The 18608-nt window shown below is 39.8% G+C and overlaps 1 long non-coding RNA gene and 2 other non-coding genes across 3 annotated transcripts; 2 read left to right on the forward strand and 1 right to left on the reverse strand.

Moving 5' to 3' along the window:
• Window positions 1-646: 646 nt before the first annotated feature.
• Window positions 647-8729, reverse strand: LOC121631363. The gene is made up of 3 exons (XR_006008726.1): window positions 8696-8729; window positions 7397-7464; window positions 647-714 (listed from the first exon to the last, which is right to left on the reverse strand). It is a non-coding gene; the product is annotated as an uncharacterized LOC121631363 (long non-coding RNA).
• Window positions 8730-16327: 7598 nt separating this feature from the next.
• Window positions 16328-16465, forward strand: LOC121631887. The gene has a single exon (XR_006008819.1). It is a non-coding gene; the product is annotated as a U4 spliceosomal RNA (small nuclear RNA).
• An 837-nt stretch (window positions 16466-17302) lies between these two features.
• Window positions 17303-17440, forward strand: LOC121631893. The gene has a single exon (XR_006008825.1). It is a non-coding gene; the product is annotated as a U4 spliceosomal RNA (small nuclear RNA).
• Window positions 17441-18608: the final 1168 nt, after the last annotated feature.

Below are 18608 nucleotides of genomic sequence, written 5' to 3' on the forward strand. Positions count from 1 at the left end.
GATGGCAACCATCTTGGACAAATTGAAATGAGGAAAAATTTGATGAACACTGTAAAAAAGAAGTCTGTTAAAGACTCACCTTTAAGTTGAAATGTTTCTCCTCAGATCCATCCAAAGTGAAAAAACCACACATTTTATTCAACTTTATTTGCAAACCATTTGTGACGGTCATTCAAGATAATCCCATTCAATCCAGTTCATTGTGGACCAGTCACGCACAGTCAACTCAGAAATGGACTGAAATATTTTTAAACGAAGACGTCGCATTTGTCAGATTGGTCAGTTATTGATCATGGTGGCAAATAACAGAACTGTAATTAACCTACAATGTTTGTTATAGTTTTCTTATTCGCTTAATATTCAAAGTTGATGTTCCAATATAAAAGGATCATGTATTATATTTACCATTTGCTTTGTTGGAGGGTAAAATGTATAAAAATTAAGACTTACAGTTTGTAGATCTTCCTGTGGGAGGAAAAGTTAATACACCAAAACAATAAATTCAGGCCTCATTGTGACATTTAATCTGTGTTGATTTAATAATTCAGACAGGATGCTGCCAAGAAAACCTTTGTACCGTTTCAGCGCAGTGAAACATCAACATGAAGGCACCTTCAGTAAAGACCAGGCAGAGAGGCCATGAAGAAAAGCAACGGCGCGGCGGCCAACATACAAAAAACATGGCACTTACTGGTCGAAGATCTTCCAATCAACCTGGAAAAGAGAAAGAAAAAAAAAAATCAAATTTGTTTCCAACTTAGTGGATCCTTTCCAGAAATGGAAAAAGTTTGAGAACATGAGTCAAAGGGTCGACGCAAAAACATGACATTTGTCTAAACTACTTATTGGCTCCTTTTAAAATCAAGTACATCATGGACATCTACACCAGGTACTTTCAATAATAGCAGCCTTTTTCTGCAACCTCACAAAACACAGTAGTCCTTGTTAGTCTTCCTAAACCTCCAGAACCTTTCCAGGAGGCCATGAAACACATGGAGCTAAAGAAACCATGATCACAATATCTCCAGATGTCCACCACCTTTTCTTCTCATTCCGTTTCTTTCTTGGTGTAAGGCCAAGTACTACAGTCTGAAATGTGCTGTACTCTGCTCCAGCATCTTTTCCACATAAAGGTCATCCTGCTCAAACACCCCAAGAAGCAGAGCTGGTTTTCCCTTCCAGAGAAGAACATGGTGTGGGGCTTAAGTTTCCAGATCATTGGCGTCCGATAGCTTGATGATATAACTCAAAACGGCCTCTACTTCACAGAAACTGTATGGAGCCCATCGTCCAGCTTCTGTTGACAGAAGTCACTAACCTAGATCGTCCTCTCCCACACCACTATGGTGAGAGTCTGTTGGTGGATTACAACTACAATGGATTCCAACCTGTGCCATAGCTCCTTGAGTCCCGTCCCGATTCAAAGCGTTGAGCTTCCTTTAGTTCTCCGTCTGCTCTAATTAGTGCCATTGTCTTAACTCAGATGTTCACCTGTCCTCTCCTGATAAAAACCACCACAGGGCCTTGATGAATGCATCTGCTACTTCCAGATGGACCGTCCTACTTGCCATACAGGTGAATAGAACTTCATACATCTTACAGGTTGGCCTTCCTCTCACTGCAACCGGTCTAAAGTAATCCACCACTGTGTTTTGGTTAATTGTTGGTCAGGAAGGATTCTCACCTTTGACAGGCCCACCATTTTTTGTTCCAAACCTCTTCCATTGTAGCACCCACAAACGCAATCCCATGATTTTCCTGACTGTTGAACTGGCCTTTGTAATCTAAAATTTCCTGCTCACCTTGGACAGTACGTGAATCCACCCACTGTGACCCAGATTCTGATGTGCATGTCTGAGAATGAGAAAAGAATCGTGCTGGTCTTTGGAGAGAGAGTGGATGCTTTGCTTCGTCTGGCATTGCTCCTTCACCCAGTCTTCCTCCGACTCAAGTCCATCTTCAAGAACTGGATCCAAACTATATCAGACTGTCTGTTCACCATCCTTCCCCTAGATGGCCTAACAAATCTCCTGGCCAAGTTTCCGTTTGCTGAAGCTGATAACTCATCCACCGTCAGAGTGCCAGTCCTGGATGTGGATGCAGTTTGTCCATCAGCTCACCTTAAACCGTTCCTTTCATCACAGCGTCAAACGGCTTCATCGGTCAGCAGTTCCAAACCAACAGCTCTACAACCGAGGACCCATGCGGCTGCTGCTTTGTCTTCTCCAGTCAGAAGTCAGGTAATGAGCTGGTCCGTTAGGCTACAGATGTCACACCCTTTTAAATTTGTCATTTCCTCTCTTCTGACCTCCTGGTCATCAGGATCCATTGAGACATCCAACAGTTTCAGGCCAGTCCTCTTGCCTCCTTCTAGCCACCTGGTGCCATTCAGGAAATCAGATCTTCATTCCCTTTGATACAGAACCCACCAGCTTATGTTTGGAGCAGACATGCCTCCCTCCATTGCAAAGGATCAGATGTTTCTCTGATGGTCGAGATTCTTTTGGCCAGACGCATGAAACCTTCCGTCCTCATTCAGATATTTCAACAATGACGTCAGTCCAAAAGACTGATTCCTCCAACAGAAAATCTTCACTGTTTTTAGCCATGAACCAATAGCATCTTTACTTGCTGTGAGTATGAACTCCAGTCTTAGAATTAAAATGATTACAGCCTTCGGTGGTGTTACTAAGTTTACAGAGCAAACTGATGTAATTTCCCTGATTGCTCATCCAGATGTTACAGTTCCATATCCATTTACTCTTTCAAAGTGTTGTTAAGCAGGTTTGAACTTGCCAAATACCATTGGCTTGATGCACCTCCCTACAGTGAATACAGTTAGCTGATCAAGTCTTCCAACCGTTCTTCATTGAGCCAAGATGTCTTGGTAGATCATCCTCTCCACAGCCTCTTCCACGGAGCTGGTGTTGCAACAGCTTGGCAAATATGGAAACTGATGCCAGAAAATCCAACGGTTTGACCCCAGCTTGTAAATGTCAGCCTCCACACAGACCACTGTAGACACAGAACCCTTCCACTGGAAGTTTGTTGGTCCAGATTCAAAACCTTTAAGCTATAATCTTCTGATCGCCTTCAACATGATTGTTGCTGATACATTTCTCCAAGATGAACCCCCGCCCCGTTCCGACAGAAAGCAGTAAGATCTCACATCCAGATGGCTTCTTCGGTGTCTGAAGTTCCTTGGATCCAATATAAGCTCTGAAATTCCCTCAATAGTTTCCAGTTGTTACTGTTGTGGCCACAAAGTTTCCCTTTAGTTTGTTCCTGGTTTGAGGTTTAAAGCTAGAAACTCGAACCCAGCAACACCAGGTAGATCCTGTTCAAAGTATCAGAACGCTGACACTCAAACACGACCAGCTCGATGAACAAAGCTGGCTGATTAGTTGTCATCATGTCGTGAGCTACGGTTCTCCCTAACACTGAAAAGCAACTTGACATTTTTATCATGTTTATTGGCATCTCTCATTCCTGCATGTACTGGAGCTCCATCACATTGCAGCATCATCCTCAAGATGAAAGCATGAGCTTTGAGTTCCTTCACATCCTCATTTACCATGTTAAAGCCTTCTCTATATAAGTACTTGCTATTTTGTACTTGTTTCCAAAAACCTGAACTCTTCAATCATCCACATAGAAATTTTGCGTAACAGATTGAACCACCACATAAAACTGACTGGTTATGAGTAGTTCTCCTCTGGGTGCAGTCGTCCGATGCTCCATGAGCTCCAAAGAGGTGCAGTCGTCCGATGCTCCATGAGGTCCTCAGTAACGTCAAAGCAAAAATCTAAATGACTTGAAACAGTTTCAATATTAAAAATGTCAGGTTCTTTTCCGAAACAAAGCTGGATTCCAAGCAACGAGCTGGTGAGATGACCTGGCCGACAGTTTGCCATTTAAGGATGGACCTTGAAATGTGGCTCAAATGTTACACAGAGGGATCCTTTTATTGAATGGTGAATGCCATGGTGAGGGATGTACCACACCTCCCCCTACCCTATAATGCAGTTGAAGCTGAGGCAGTTCTGCCTAGCCTTTACTGATGAGCATATTGATGTGCTCAGCATACTCCTGTTGGAGCCGTTTACTGCTCAAGAACCTTTTCCTTAAACCTTGGATCCTTCGTTTGGCCAGTTAGGTTATTAGGCAGATAAACCTCATTATTGTAACGTGATTTAAAAATATCTTCCCTCCTGAAGTACTGCTGAGTGCTCAATGATGACCAAAACCTTGGTCTTCTCTGGACATCTCATTCTCCTTTGTGGGTTCCCCCCCACTAGCTCATGATTGTACTGCTTGACCAGCACGTATTCAAGCTTTACATACAAATCCGGTAAACAAAGCCATGGCAGCTCTGCTTCTGAAGCACCATCGTTCAGTCATTGGGCCATTAACCCATCCCAGCACCGTCTGGATAGCATTTCTGCAACCTTTGACCTCCCATGGTTCTAGTATCTTGAGGGCATTGGTACCAATTTTGCCACATTGTGCCCAACAAACTTTTTTCTCTCACTTTCTGCATTAGATGTTCTGAGAAAAATGTAGCTAAACTTCTTGAGTCCAAAAAGGTCCAGGTTTTTATACAGTTTACCTTTTTGCTTCTTACTCTGATAGGCAGGATGGATAACCGATCTGGACCAGCTGCTGTATGTCCATGTTTTAAGTCAAGTTGGCTGGTTAGACGTTTCCTGTAGCTCTAAGGCTGATTGCCTTTTAATATGCAGAACAGTGGGATGGTTTAGCCCCATACTTTACACCTCAAGCACTTGACACATTCACAACTCATGTTTTCCTACACAGACATGCAAAACAAACCCCTGGCTCCTAAAAAACAGTCTTTTCCTTGTGCTTCTTTCCCTTGAACTGGATGTACTCCAGAAACTGGCTGCGACCACAGCGAAGGCATCCAGCTTTCTCAGACTTCTTTGGATCAAATATGTGCTATTTTACTCCCTCAGACGTTTCCAGTTACTGTGGTGGCCACAAAATTTCCCTTTAAGTTTGTTCCTGGGTTGCGGATTAAAGCCATCAAGTCTGGATCCCAGCAACATCACTCAAACATGACCAGATGGATTAACAAAGCTGGCTGATTAGTTGTCGCCATGATGTCGTGAGCTACGGTTCTCCCTCATTTTGAAAAGCAGCTTGACATATTTTTCATGTTCATTGGCATATCCCATTCCTGCATCAACTGGAGCTCCATCACATTGCAGCATCCCTCAAGAACAAAGCATGAGCTTCGAGTTCCTTCACATCCTCATTCACCATGTTAAAGCCTTCTCCATACAAGTACTTGCTATTTTGTACTGGTTTCCAAAATGTTTAAGATCCTTAACTGTATAGCCACGCTCGAGCCATCTGCTGGCGGCTTCGCACCAACCCACGTGGCTGCCCTCTGGTGAACTGCTCCAAATGGTGCAGACAGTCCGCTTTCCCAGCCTTGTCCTCCACTCCTTGCTCAAAAGCTTTGATGAATGCTTTGTATTGAAGGGATCCCCATGAAGTGTTGGGTTACATCTTGCTGGCAGAGCAGTGTCATTCTGCTGCACCAGAGCCACCATTATAATTTGCCTATGCACAGAGGTGAGCCTGTCTCCAGGCTAGACTTGACGTTTATTTTGGACATGCTGTGATGTCCCCAGTATGTTTCCCTGATGCGATTCATTCATGCCACTTTAGTCCACTACTGTTTCCTTTGGTTGCACATCCTTTGATGGGCTTCGATTGGGCAGTGATGCCCATTTTGTTAAATCCCTTGTACGTCCTTGGATTTAACGTCTTGTTCGATTCTGCTTCTTCCTTTCCAAACAGGAGTTCATTCCATCGGTGGGACCTTCAGTTTCCTTATCTGAAGCTTGTAATACGTCTAACTTAGCTGTGGATGCAGCCATCTTAGCTTCCAAATCAAGTTGCTCCCTCATCTGCTCCTCCAAAGCATCCTGGGCTGTTAGCGCTGCAGCACAGGCAACAAGTGCAGCCTTTTCTGCTGCAGAGGTGGAACTTGACCTGCCACCGTAAGGCCATCCACAACATCCTTTTCATTTGTCATGTGAAACCAGTCTTTATATATAAATAAAAAACACATTTGTTTTAAACCATGCATCATGTTTTTCCCTTCATATATGGGCGACCCAACAAATTTATGTATATTTCTCACAACTTGTCCGAGAGCATTTTGTACCCATTAAACCTTGTATTGTTTTCTTTGAAAGATTTGTTCAGATATTTCAACCAAAAAAAAAAAAAAAAAAAAAAAAAGCGCACACACAGGACCGAGTGTTGCGTTTGCTGCCGTGCCGTCATCCTGTGGTCAGGTGACCTAGCGGTCTGCTGCTCCATATTCAGCTCAGCACTGCAGTTCCAGCATAGACACCAGCTTCGGATGTGGACCTTCTCCAAACAGGTCCAGCTGCCGTCCTCATCCTCTCAACTCACGGCGCTCGTGCCAAAGTTTTCCACAAAGATCCAGCCGTTCTGGATTTTGACTGTTAATGGAGCAAAGTCCATTACTGAGCTACCACGTGTGCTGGCCCCAGGATAAGGTTGGCATGCCTTTTCACCGTTGTCTGATTTATTGTCCACATTTCTCCTAGATGCAGGTTCAGTCACTTTTAGCTCATCATACATACAAGTGATTTTGTTCATACCAAAACAAATGCAGCCTCCATCTGGGGCCATTCCAGTCAAAAACCTTTTGCACATCTGATGACGCACCGACGTCTTCCGCTTTATACGTTACCTCCCGAGGTAATTCAGCGCCCCCCAACAGGAACAAGGTTAACTACTGTTGTGTAGTACGTTTCTCAAGCAGAAAGAAATATTTTAAAGATTATCCAGGTTGCAGGTCTAGAGCAGTGAATACCTTCTTCTGGTAGAAAACTAAACACGTAAACATTTCATTTTGGTCAAAACCACAGAGACAAAGGTTATAGGTGCTTTCCAAAAATCAAGGACATATCCTCAGTTGCTTCATGTCTAAAATCCTTCCACGACGGCTTAGCACTTAGTTTAAATTTCAAGGAAGCTCCTGCAGCCTGTTGTCAAAAACAGCCATGATCCTTTGTGAGCTGAGATTGCATGATAGCAGTTTAGTTTGGCAAGTTAAGAAATGTGTCTTTAAAGATGGTCGATAATTGGATATTTCCAATAGATTAAAAAATTCTAAATCAGGACCAGCATTTGTTCAGCTGATGCAACTTCATGAAAACCATTACAGCTCCTTCAAAAACCTCGTACAGTTGTCTGCTGGCAGATCCTCTGAATTTATTTAAAATACAAGTCAACTGACAAACTCAAGTTTATTTCCAGAAAAAAAAAAAAAAGAACAGCTGTTAGAAATTTTATTTAATCATGTTTAGCTCAGACTAGGTGCTTTTACCTTTGACTTAGTCTCTGATGCTTTCTGTCCAACTCCTGCCCGTCATCAGCTGCAGTCCAGGCTCCATCCTGCTGATCAGGAAAAATCAGTCAGGTCTGTTTTTGCCTTTTTAATCTGAACGCTCACCAACAAAATAAAGTTGAATGGGAGTTTAGTACCTTCCTGCCTGGAAATCAGATTCCCAACTCTGGTCTTTGAGGGCTGTCCTGCAGGTTTTAGATGTTTCTCTGCTGCAACACACCTGATTCAAATAAAATGGATCTCCAACAACTTGTCATGTTCTTCATCCTAATCTGAACCAGGTGGGTTGAAGCAGGGAAACCTCTGAAAACAGCAAACACCAGCCCTCAAGGACTTGAGCTGATGACCCCTGGTGGCTGCCACAAAATAAGGCTTCACTTCCACCAACTTCAGAGCTGGAGATGGAATTTTATACATTTTCTCATCTGGATTAAAGTTAATTTTTCATGTCATAACATGGTTACATTTTTAAGTGAAATTTTTTTCCACATGTCTTAAGAGGACAGGTAAAAATATTTTCCATTACTCTGAGCACGTTGGTGTCCGTGTGGAGATCACGTGACCATTTCATGAAGGCATGACGACAAAAGAAAATCTAGATTTTAGAAATGTGCTGTACCTCCACTGACTGGACGGTGGGTGGCGGTGTTTGAGAGGACTGCTGTCCGCGGTTACGAGCAGGTAGATTTTTTAACTGGTGTCCACTTTGAGGACCAGTATGTGTGTGAAAACGTTAAATGCAAAATATTCGGTCATGTCTTGCTGCTCTGCACCGTCCTGAAAACAGTCATTGAGTAAAGTTGCGGAGTTGTGCAGCGCTGACTGTTAATGCGGTGACCTCCCTGCTCCAACACACCTGGCTCTGTCGATGGCTCATTATCAGGCTCGTGCAGAAGCTGCCAATGATCCACTTAATTAGAAATCAGGTGTGCTGCAGCAGAGAAAGTGGCCCTCGAGAACCGGAGTTTGTAAATTTTAATTTAACTCGCTGCACATTTAATTAAACCACAAAACGTTTAATTTAAGAAACCAGTTGTTTGAGTTGCCTTTCCCACTTAAACGTGCTTCTGAATCAAGAGACGCGTTTTACAATTTAGAAATAGTATTTTAAATAAAAGTTCACTTTAAACGAACGTTTTAAATAAAGTTAAATTAAAAGCCTTCATAAGAAGTCAAACGTGTAAGCTTTAGATGCACGCGCAAACACAAACACATGTCAGTCGTTAAAACACGAGCTCCTCCAGCATAAACCTGAAGAAAATCAAACTTATTCCTCACCTTCGTGATTTTCTGCCTCTTCGGAGTGATGAACGGGCGTAGCTCCGTCTATTAACGTCTAAACTCGCAGCGCGCGTGAGAAACACACTTTTAGCTTCTCGACGCGACTCCTTTCAACTTCGTTTGCTAAAATGAGGCGCAGCTGATCCGCGGGAACTGGAGATTGGGCTGCGCGTGCACACCTGTTCCAATTAGGAGTAACCATAGTAACCACAGAACCACCTCAGGAGAACTTACAGGGGTTTCAATCTCTTTTAAGAATTTATTATTATTATTATTATTATTATTATTATTATTATTATTATTATTATTATTATTATTCGTTAATTTAGGGGGGAAACTAGAAAGAAATGACAAAAGAATAACTCAAACACATAAAATCTAGCAGCTGGAAAAAATAAATGAGAGGCTCAGAACTTGCACACAATATTATATATATTATTATATTATAATATTGTATTATATAAAATACAAATAACAAAGTTTTTTCCTCGTTTGTTTTCAAACTGTACACACGCTGGCGCCACCTGCTGGATGGAGGCTGAACCGCATGAACGGAACATGTGAGTTGGTGCTTTGTGTGATCGGTATCAAAGAAGAAATGGCACGGATACTAAGTTAGGGGCGAATTACCGATTACATTTTCATCTAATCGGTGATCTCTGCTGTCAAAACGATATATAGACGTGTCAATCAATAAATAAAAATACCATTGAAAATTGTACTTTTTTGCTATGCATAATATCAATACTTTCAATTTTCCAGATTCAGGTTTTTTTTTCACTATCCCATAAACATTGTACCGTAAACATTGTCACGACTTGCAACTACATTATTATTTTTACATTTTATTCGTTTGTTTTTAAAGCATTTCATTGGCACATTTGTTTATTGAATGAAATATTGATTAATTTTCAGTATTTATATATTTATTTAATTATAAATTAAACTGCTCTCCATCCATTACAGTTTACGGATCACAATGGATCTACAAAATCACAAAACCTTTATTAGCTGATATCTGGAAATGAAAAATCCAGTATTTCACATTATGATTAAATTGTCACGAGCTAAGAATTACCCTTAAATTAACATACGTGTACACTTCCACATGTGTGTAGTAATCCTAACCACCTACACTGACTCACCTTATAATACATACAGAAGTCAGATTTATTAAGTAAGAAATATACAAAAGATAAAACAAGTTCTCCCCTGCCTTGGGGAGAGCTTTATGGATATAAGGTCACAGGACAGCAGAGGTGAGGACCCAAACACAGACTGATGAGACAGACGAATGTGAATATCCAGGATTTAATATCAAGGAACAAGGTAGCCGATGCAGACTGAACACAGGGACACAACAACAATGATCTGGCACCGAGTAAGAGAAACAAAGGGGTATACATATACAGAGGATGACTAACAGGGAACAGGTGAATCAGACCAGGTGAACTAACGAGCCAGACACAGAAAACAAAGAACACACAAGGGAATGAACAAAACTGCAAACAAAACTCAACATGACAAAACCGAGAACATAACCTATGACCATGACATATAAAGCTCCTCGTGACACTTAAGTATTATTAAATTTGTTTAAATGAGTTTTCTGCTGAATATAGATTTAAAAGCTGGCCCTGACACAGGATATGAAAGAAAGGAGAGCACATACTTATAGTCTGGACAGGGCTCAGCTTACATGCATGTTGTACTTGTATGATGCAGCATGTGACAAACATTTAGAAAAAACTAAACATGTTGCTTTGCTTTGCTCGTTGCTATTGCACACAGGATGATCAAATACATGTGGAACTAACAGTTTTGGTCTTTCCTACATTTCTCAGGGCACCATCCTGATAGTGGTTTTATTGTAATTAGCTCAATTTATTTCAGCCAGTGTTTAAAATAAAGAAGCACTGTTAGGCATCCATTCACACACAAACATCCAACAGAATGAAAGATGAAATAAAAATAATCATCTATTCTACTGTGTTTTTCTTCCTCTAACTTTAAGCCAACAATAATAATAAATTCCTATAAAGTCCTATGTGCTGAATTAATTTCATTAAGGTAAATTCTCCCCGGAGCATTAAAAGCACTGCTAGGTATGTGGCATAATGGAGTCAATAAAGAAGTATGCCAGCTTGAAGACGAACTATGTGCAGAAGGCAGACGATCCCTTCCTCAACATCATCTGCTCTCACAGTGTTTGGAGCTCTTTTGGTGAAGGCCATTTTCCAGTCTTGACCAGTCATGGGAATAGTTGGGTGTGGAGATGTAAGGAGACGCTACAATCACATGGAACAAACAAAATGAACCACATTAAAGTTTTGTGTTAATTGTAAATAAACTATTGAGCATGTAGTCAAATCTAGTTAAAATAATAAAAATATTGTGTATCCTTTCAACTATTTCTGCTTTAATTGCACAATATACACCTTTTAATTCCTGGTAACTCTTTGGTGAGAGCCTCCTCTCTTGCCTCAAGGTACAACTGGTATGGGAGAGATTTCTCTTGAGGCAGGTAAGGCACGTTTTGGCAAAATGCAGATGCAGTCAAATCTTTGTCACTTCTTTGTTCTTAGTTGTATAGATGTCGTATGATAGACTTCAAAAATATATTGGGGACTGTACTCAGACAGTCAACCCAATCGTTGGTTTAAAATAAATAATGGATTTTTTTTCCTGACTAGAGAACAAAGGGTAGACTGCCTTTGTCTCAGCAGATCTTAGAGCAGGGATACTCAACTCGATAGGGCTGAGGGCCAGATTTAGAAAATAAGAAATGGTCGGGGGCCAGTTTATAAACCATCATGCAAAATCAGTAAACTTTGAAAAAGGCTGACAGCTTGTGCTCATATTTTGATGCTTTTTATTAGCTCCATTGCAATTCAGCAATATTTATTCTGAACCATCTTTAACAGTATGGCCAGAACTCTTTTTTAAACCATGCATACAAACATTGCATAAAATAAATAAACTATTAACAAGTTTTTCAAAAAATAAAATGAAAAATATTTCATTTTATTCTTTTAGTGTGAAAGATGCACAAAATGTTAAGATTCAAATAACAAAAACAAAGCTGCACAGTGCAAACTAGCAAATATTGGAAGAGCTGCTTCAGAAAATTTTTTGCTCATTATAAAATAACAAATAACAAAAAGATGTTTGAAACAGTCCGGACCAGAAAACACAGGTATGGGATCAGGTGCTCCAACTTAATGCATCACACACAGTCCCCTCTTAATGTGAAATAATGCATCTCATGTCCTTTGAGAGGTTGTTGAAGGATGGTTTGTGAGATGTCAAACTATAAGCGAGTCGTTTTGAGTTCGGATACTGATGGACTGAGTGCGCCCAAAACTCACATAGTCTCTCCTCTTTGAATGTGCTGTAACAAGATACTTTATCTCAAAACTTTTTTTAGTCTCAAATATTATTATTTTTTGCTATCAGTGTGAAAAATATTTATATCAAATATATTTTTTTTCCTTTCAGATAATTTTTCCACTCTCAGATCACTTTTTTTTTGCATTTAATAAAAACACAAAAATAACTCCATAGGAGCTGGGAAAACAATCCAGGAGGTTGGTGAGGAGGGCAGGACTGACAGGATCTGGAGCACCAGAGGGGTATTGCACGAAACCAAGATAAGCGATTCAGCCGGGATATGTTGGTTATCCTGGCTGAATTTAGCCCTAAGTCGGTTGCATGAAAGCAGCTCAAACTAATCCCGGCCAAGTTACTGTGGTGATTTATCCGCTGCAGCTAGCCTGCTCCAGACCAGGCTAACTGCTCAGGCTAAGATTAATCCTAGCGAGTCACCTGCATGTCCAACGTCAATTCTATGAGGAATTAATGTGTTTTACAGCATGTCCATGGTCTTCCTAAGTATGGCGCGTCATTTTAATCATCCAGTATTAAAATATTACATATACAGTCACTGTACATTTAATCCAAATCTGTTCGTAATCGCAACAGCCTTTTATATGGATTCGAGTTGTAGTCTTATTATTCTATTCTATTCTACAGTCATTTAGCAGACGCTTTTAATCCAAAGCGACTTACATTTGAGAGTAAGAACAACACAAGCATGAATTCAAACAAGATGGGACGTCATAATTAAGTGTTAGTCAGATCGCTTTTGAGTCCAGTTGGACCCAGGTGCTGACGTGTAGTGCTATGTAGTGCATAACATTGCAGGGGCCCCCCCGAGTGGCTGTTGATGTTGACTGGGAAAATGCTCCCATCTTTAGCCCCTTTATTTAATAAAAGAGCTTTTCCTGTGTGAGCATTTTGTTTAGCACTGGTGGTTCTTTGAAATTCTTTTACATTCATGAAAAGAGGACGGACACCAATGTTCTAGGTTTTTTTTTTTTTTTTTTTATTAAGCAGTCATTTGTCTTGGTTGCTTGGATCCTACGACAGCAAAAGTAACAAGGATTAAAACACTGTATTGCAGATATGGTTACTGTGTGCATTGAAACACTCACTTGTCTTTCTAGTTTCTGGATTTCCAGGTCCAGTTTTCTGAGTGTCCGGCATTTAATCTCTAGCTCCAGCTCTATTTCTTGGAGCTTTCTCTTTTTGAGTCTGATTTTAACATCTGCCAGCTCTATCTCTCTCTCCAGGTGCCCTGAATAAAGCGTTCTGACAGTTTGTGAGGTCTGTAAAAGAAATGTCAATTAGCACAGCAGGATTTGTGCATAATGTAGATGTACTTTAGCCAATACTCACAATGTTACCAGGCTGCTTAGGAGACTGTGCAGCATCCGGGTCCTGTTACACATTTTCTATTAGTACCACATCACTGACTTTATATCCTTCATGGAATAAATAAGCAGGCCGATCCCATAAAACTGACATGCTTCAAGCCTTCTGGACTCCACTGACACAGTCTCCTCATCTGCAGACGTGCATTCTGCAGCTGCAGATGTGCCTTCCCCCTGCCGTATACATGCAGCGAGAGGACTTGGATTAAGATTTCACAGAACATACCAAGCCTGTGATTTCGAGACACTGTACTAACCGGATCATCTTCTGGTGGCTCCAAAAGTGTAATTGTGTTCCCAGACACTGCAAGGTTATCCAAAGTCAGACACTATATTATATTTGATTGTGTTCCATGTGCAGTAGAATTGCAGTACTTTGTGTACCTTGTATGAAGCAGACAGTTTCTGTGGCTGGGACAGAGTCAGTTATTGTCCCTCCCTGGATCCCCTCCATCACTGGCCTCCCTTTATTTAAATGGAGGCCAGTTCCTCTGCTGGAGTCACATCCTGGCTTGGTGGGCCGCCCCCTGTGCCAGTTCTATAGGCCTTTTTTTAACTGCTACAATCATACAGACATTGAACATGTCAGCAGACACCTCATCTATTCACCTCATTTGTTCACGGTTATCTACTTTGGAGTCACTTACCAGCCTGCAAAATGTTCTTATATTTAATTTTTTCTTGCTGCAGGTCCTTTTATGGCCAGACAGGTTTGTCCTTCATGAAGGACAGAAAGATAAAATAGATAAAAACGTTACATTAGGAAAATAGATTAAATGACACATTGTGGATGATTGTTTGCACCTAATCATTCTCTACATTTCCTGAGTAACATGCACCTGCTTGTCACTCTTAAAGTATACAACAGTTAGTGGATTTGAAAAGTAACTCCTTTAATTGTAGCCTAATTATGACAGTTCCAGTGGAGCACTGTTTATTAATTGTACAGTTGTTGACTACTTACGCATTGAGCCGGTGAGCTATTGTCTGCCAGGCTCTCTCGCGTTCTTTACTTATGGCATTGGTATTGCCTTTTTTCCTTATAATATCCTTAACTTCGTCAGAGAACTCTGTCAGGAGCTGTTGTTCAGCGGCCGTGACGTAGGACGCGCGACTTTTATCCATTTCCCCATCGGTGATTCTGTGAGCGATCGCGAGGTCTGCTTCAGTATGCCGTGCACACGCACTTATCCCAACTATCTTCACCTGGCTTAACCTAGCCGCACCTTCTCATCCTGGCTCAGCAAACGTGCAACCAATTAAGCCAGGATAGGCCGCGCAAGCTAGGTCAAGCTGGGCTTGTTTAATTATCCTGGATTTCTTTATTCTGGTTTCGTGCAATACCCCTCAGGAGTCTAGACACAAGACAGGAGTGTTTCCCTACTAGCGTATTGGTTGAGGTTAAAAGGGGCGGGGTTAATTAGCATATATTTGAATCATTAAGTTTAAACATTTAGATTTAGATATAAGATTTAACATTTAGATTTAGATTTAAACCTTTAGATTTAGATTTAACATTTAGATATAAAATTTAACATTTAGATATAAGATTTAACATTTAGATTTAGATTTAAACATTTAGATATGAGATTTAACATTTAGATTTAGATTTAACATTTAGATATAACATGTAACATTTAGATTTAGATTTAAACATTTAGATTTAGATTTAACATTTAGATATAACATGTAACATTTAGATTTAGATTTAACATTTAGATATAAAATTTAACATTTAGATATAAGATTTAACATTTAGATTTAGATTTAAACATTTAGATTTAGATTTAACATTTAGATATAACATGTAACATTTAGATTTAGATTTAAACATTTAGATATGAGATTTAAAATTTAGATATAAGATTTAACTTTTAGATGTAAGATTCAAGATTTAGATATATTATTTAAGATTTAAATATGAGATTTAACATTTAGATATAACATATAACATTTAGATTTAGATTTAACATTTAGATATAACATATAACATTTAAATTTAGATTTAAACATTTAGATTTAACATATAACGATTAGATTTAGATTTAACATTTAGATATAAGATTTAACTTTTAGATTTAAGATTCAACATATAGATTTATTATTTAAGATTTAAATATAAGATTTAACATTTAGATATAACATATAACATTTAGATTTAACATATAGCATTTAGATTTAGATTTAAAATTTAGATTTAGATGTTCTATTTGACCATTATACATGTGGTTAAAAGTTATGTTAAATGTAGGAAAATTGTAGGAAAAATGTGCTAAATGTGAGAAAAATGAGATAAATAATGAAAATGTGTCAGCTACAACTTTTATACTGAATTTTTACACTTGGCGCCCCATATGCATAGAAGGATTGAGAGCAGTAAGGATTTTATTAGTTTTATTTCTATGAAGCTGAACATGACAAACAAGACTCATCTGCAGTTCTTGACTAATTACAAGAGATGTGAAAACTGCATTAGTCAGTCTGCCACAGTTTATTTTTGAGTGCAGGCATCTCAGACTCTGATGCTCCAGGACTGCTGTCCTGCAGGTTTTAGATGTTTCCCTGCTTCAAATTACATGTATCCAACAGTTTTTTACATTGGTTAGTAGCTTGACAACAAGCTGGAGGAAATATACAAAACCTGCAGGACTGTGGTGCTCAGGGACTGAAGTGTGAGATCCCTCCTTTACTAAACAGGTGATGTCATACTATAATGGGTGGAGTTAAGGTGAAACAGCCAATCACACGTACAGTTACCTGCTCATTGTCCTTATAGGACGCTCATGTTTCAGACATGCACCGTGTCTGTTGTGAATGTTCCATCAGAAGCTTGTTTACAGGCTCACATATGGCTGTCATCCTTTCGCAGAGGCAATATCATAGTCCATGAAGTTCTACTGAGACGTGATTATTGCTGGTTGAAAACTTCACCCAATACCCCGCCTTGATGACTTTCATAGTCAGCTATGGCAATTTTTGATGGTCTCTGTAGAGACTGTGTTTGTGTTCATGGTAAAATTTATACACTGTCTCAAAAATCTTGTAGTCACTTACGGGAAAAAATGTGTTCTTCATAGCTAAAAATCTCTGTAAAAACAAGATTTCTGGGAAGTTGTTAGTTTTCGTGCTTTGTGCCTGAACGTGAATGATACCCAGTGGGTAAAAGTCTCTGGTGTCAATGTCACGACTTCTGAAGATTAATTACTGTGAATTGAGGTGGAGGACTTGGGTAGAAACCCTGCTAATCATTTCAATTACTTTAAGCCACTGAAACAAACATCAGAAAACTTCTAACAGAGAAAATAAACTGAAGTAAAACCCTCACATTGATCTGAATGACAGAACACATGGTTTATTAAACATATCAACATGTAAACATTGACAAAGAAAGTACAGAAACTGAGGAACAAACCAAATAAAAGTAAATACAAGAGATGTGAAAACTGCATTAGTCAGTCTGCCAGAGTTTATCTTTGAGTGCAGGCATCTCAGACTCTGATGCTCCAGGACTGCTGTCCTGCAGGTTTTAGATGTTTCCCTGCTTCAAATGAAATGTATACAACAGTTTTTTACATTGAGTAGTAGCTGACAACAAGCTGGAGGAAATATACAAAACCTGCAGGACTGTGGAGCTCAGGGACTGAAGTGTGAGATCCGTCCTTTACTAAACAGGTGGTGTCATACTATAATGGGTGGAGTTAAGGTGAAACAGCCAATCACACGTACAGTTACCTGCTCATTGTCCTTATAGGACGCTCATGTTTCAGACATGCACCGTGTCTGTTGTGAATGTTCCATCAGAAGCTTGTTTACAGGCTCACATATGGCTGTCATCCTTTCGCAGAGGCAATATCATAGTCCATGAAGTTCTACTGAGACGTGATTATTGCTGGTTAAAAACTTCACCCAATACCCCGCCTTGATGACTTTCATAGTCAGCTATGGCAATTTTTGATGGTCTCTGAGGAGACTGTGTTTGTGTTAATGGCAAATAAACTTGTTTCCTTTTAGTACCTTATTAAACTATTTATATTAATTATGTATTGTATAGAAGGTTTGAGAGCAGTAAGGATTTTATTTCTATGAACCTGAACATGACAAACAAGACTCATCTGCATTTTTTGACTAATTACAAGAGATGTGAAAACTGCATTAGTCAGTCTGCCAGAGTTTATCTTTGAGTGCAGGCATCTCAGACTCTGATGCTCCAGGACCACTGTCCTGGGGGTTTGAGTTTTAGTTTACATCCTTCACTACACCAGAGGCATGTACTAGGAATCTGGATTTTCTCTTATCGGGGTACCTTCAGGGTTAACTCTGGGTTTTCTGGAGTACGATGCAGGTTCACTTCTTATCAAGCTGTATCACCGCAGCAACAGACGCTGAACGGCTAACCTGCTTCAGAGCAGGTTATGTTCTGGATAAGAGATCAGCGAGTATAAAAGCGCAACCTCCTGACCAATCAGATCTAATGATCATTTTTGCCCATTTTTAGAAGATCCCGTTGACGTTGGTGCACGGATAGTGAGAGGAGCGCTTAGGAAGAGTCTTTAGAGACAGATCCAACCCGCTGGACTTTCCTGATGACATACTGTACCAAAGGTACAGATTTTCAACAAATAGGCTGAGATACATGTCAGCTAAATATCAGATAAATTGTGCTCCTTTCATCCATACAACAGATACAGTAGTAAAGTCATGTCACTGACCGCTCTGAATTATGTTTTTATATTTGTTCTTTACTTGCTTCCAAGTCCTTTTAGCTCCACTGGGGTTGCTTCTGAAATGAAGGTTAATAAGAGTGATAATTCTTTCTCACACATGACTTAAGTACAGAACCATTGAGTTATGGAACAAACAACTATCTGTGCATTCATGGTGGAGGAATTGATATTCCAACATATAACATGCTCACATGGGAGCAGATCGTTTAAAGAACTGGGAAATATGATGGAAATAAAGCATTCCCAGAAATGTTTGTGCTGTAATACAGTGATCTGAGTGCTGTCAGTTTATATTGTCCCATTAATTAATATTGGATAATCTGACGAACTTACGTATTAACAGAGTCGGCAGTTTTCTGCCAGTATTCCTTTCTGGCTTTTGCTGCAGTGACAGTGTTGCTTTTAGCCTGAATT

The sequence above is a fragment of the Melanotaenia boesemani genome, chromosome 20, assembly GCF_017639745.1.
Source record: "Melanotaenia boesemani isolate fMelBoe1 chromosome 20, fMelBoe1.pri, whole genome shotgun sequence".
Taxonomy (NCBI): Eukaryota; Metazoa; Chordata; class Actinopteri; order Atheriniformes; family Melanotaeniidae; genus Melanotaenia; species Melanotaenia boesemani.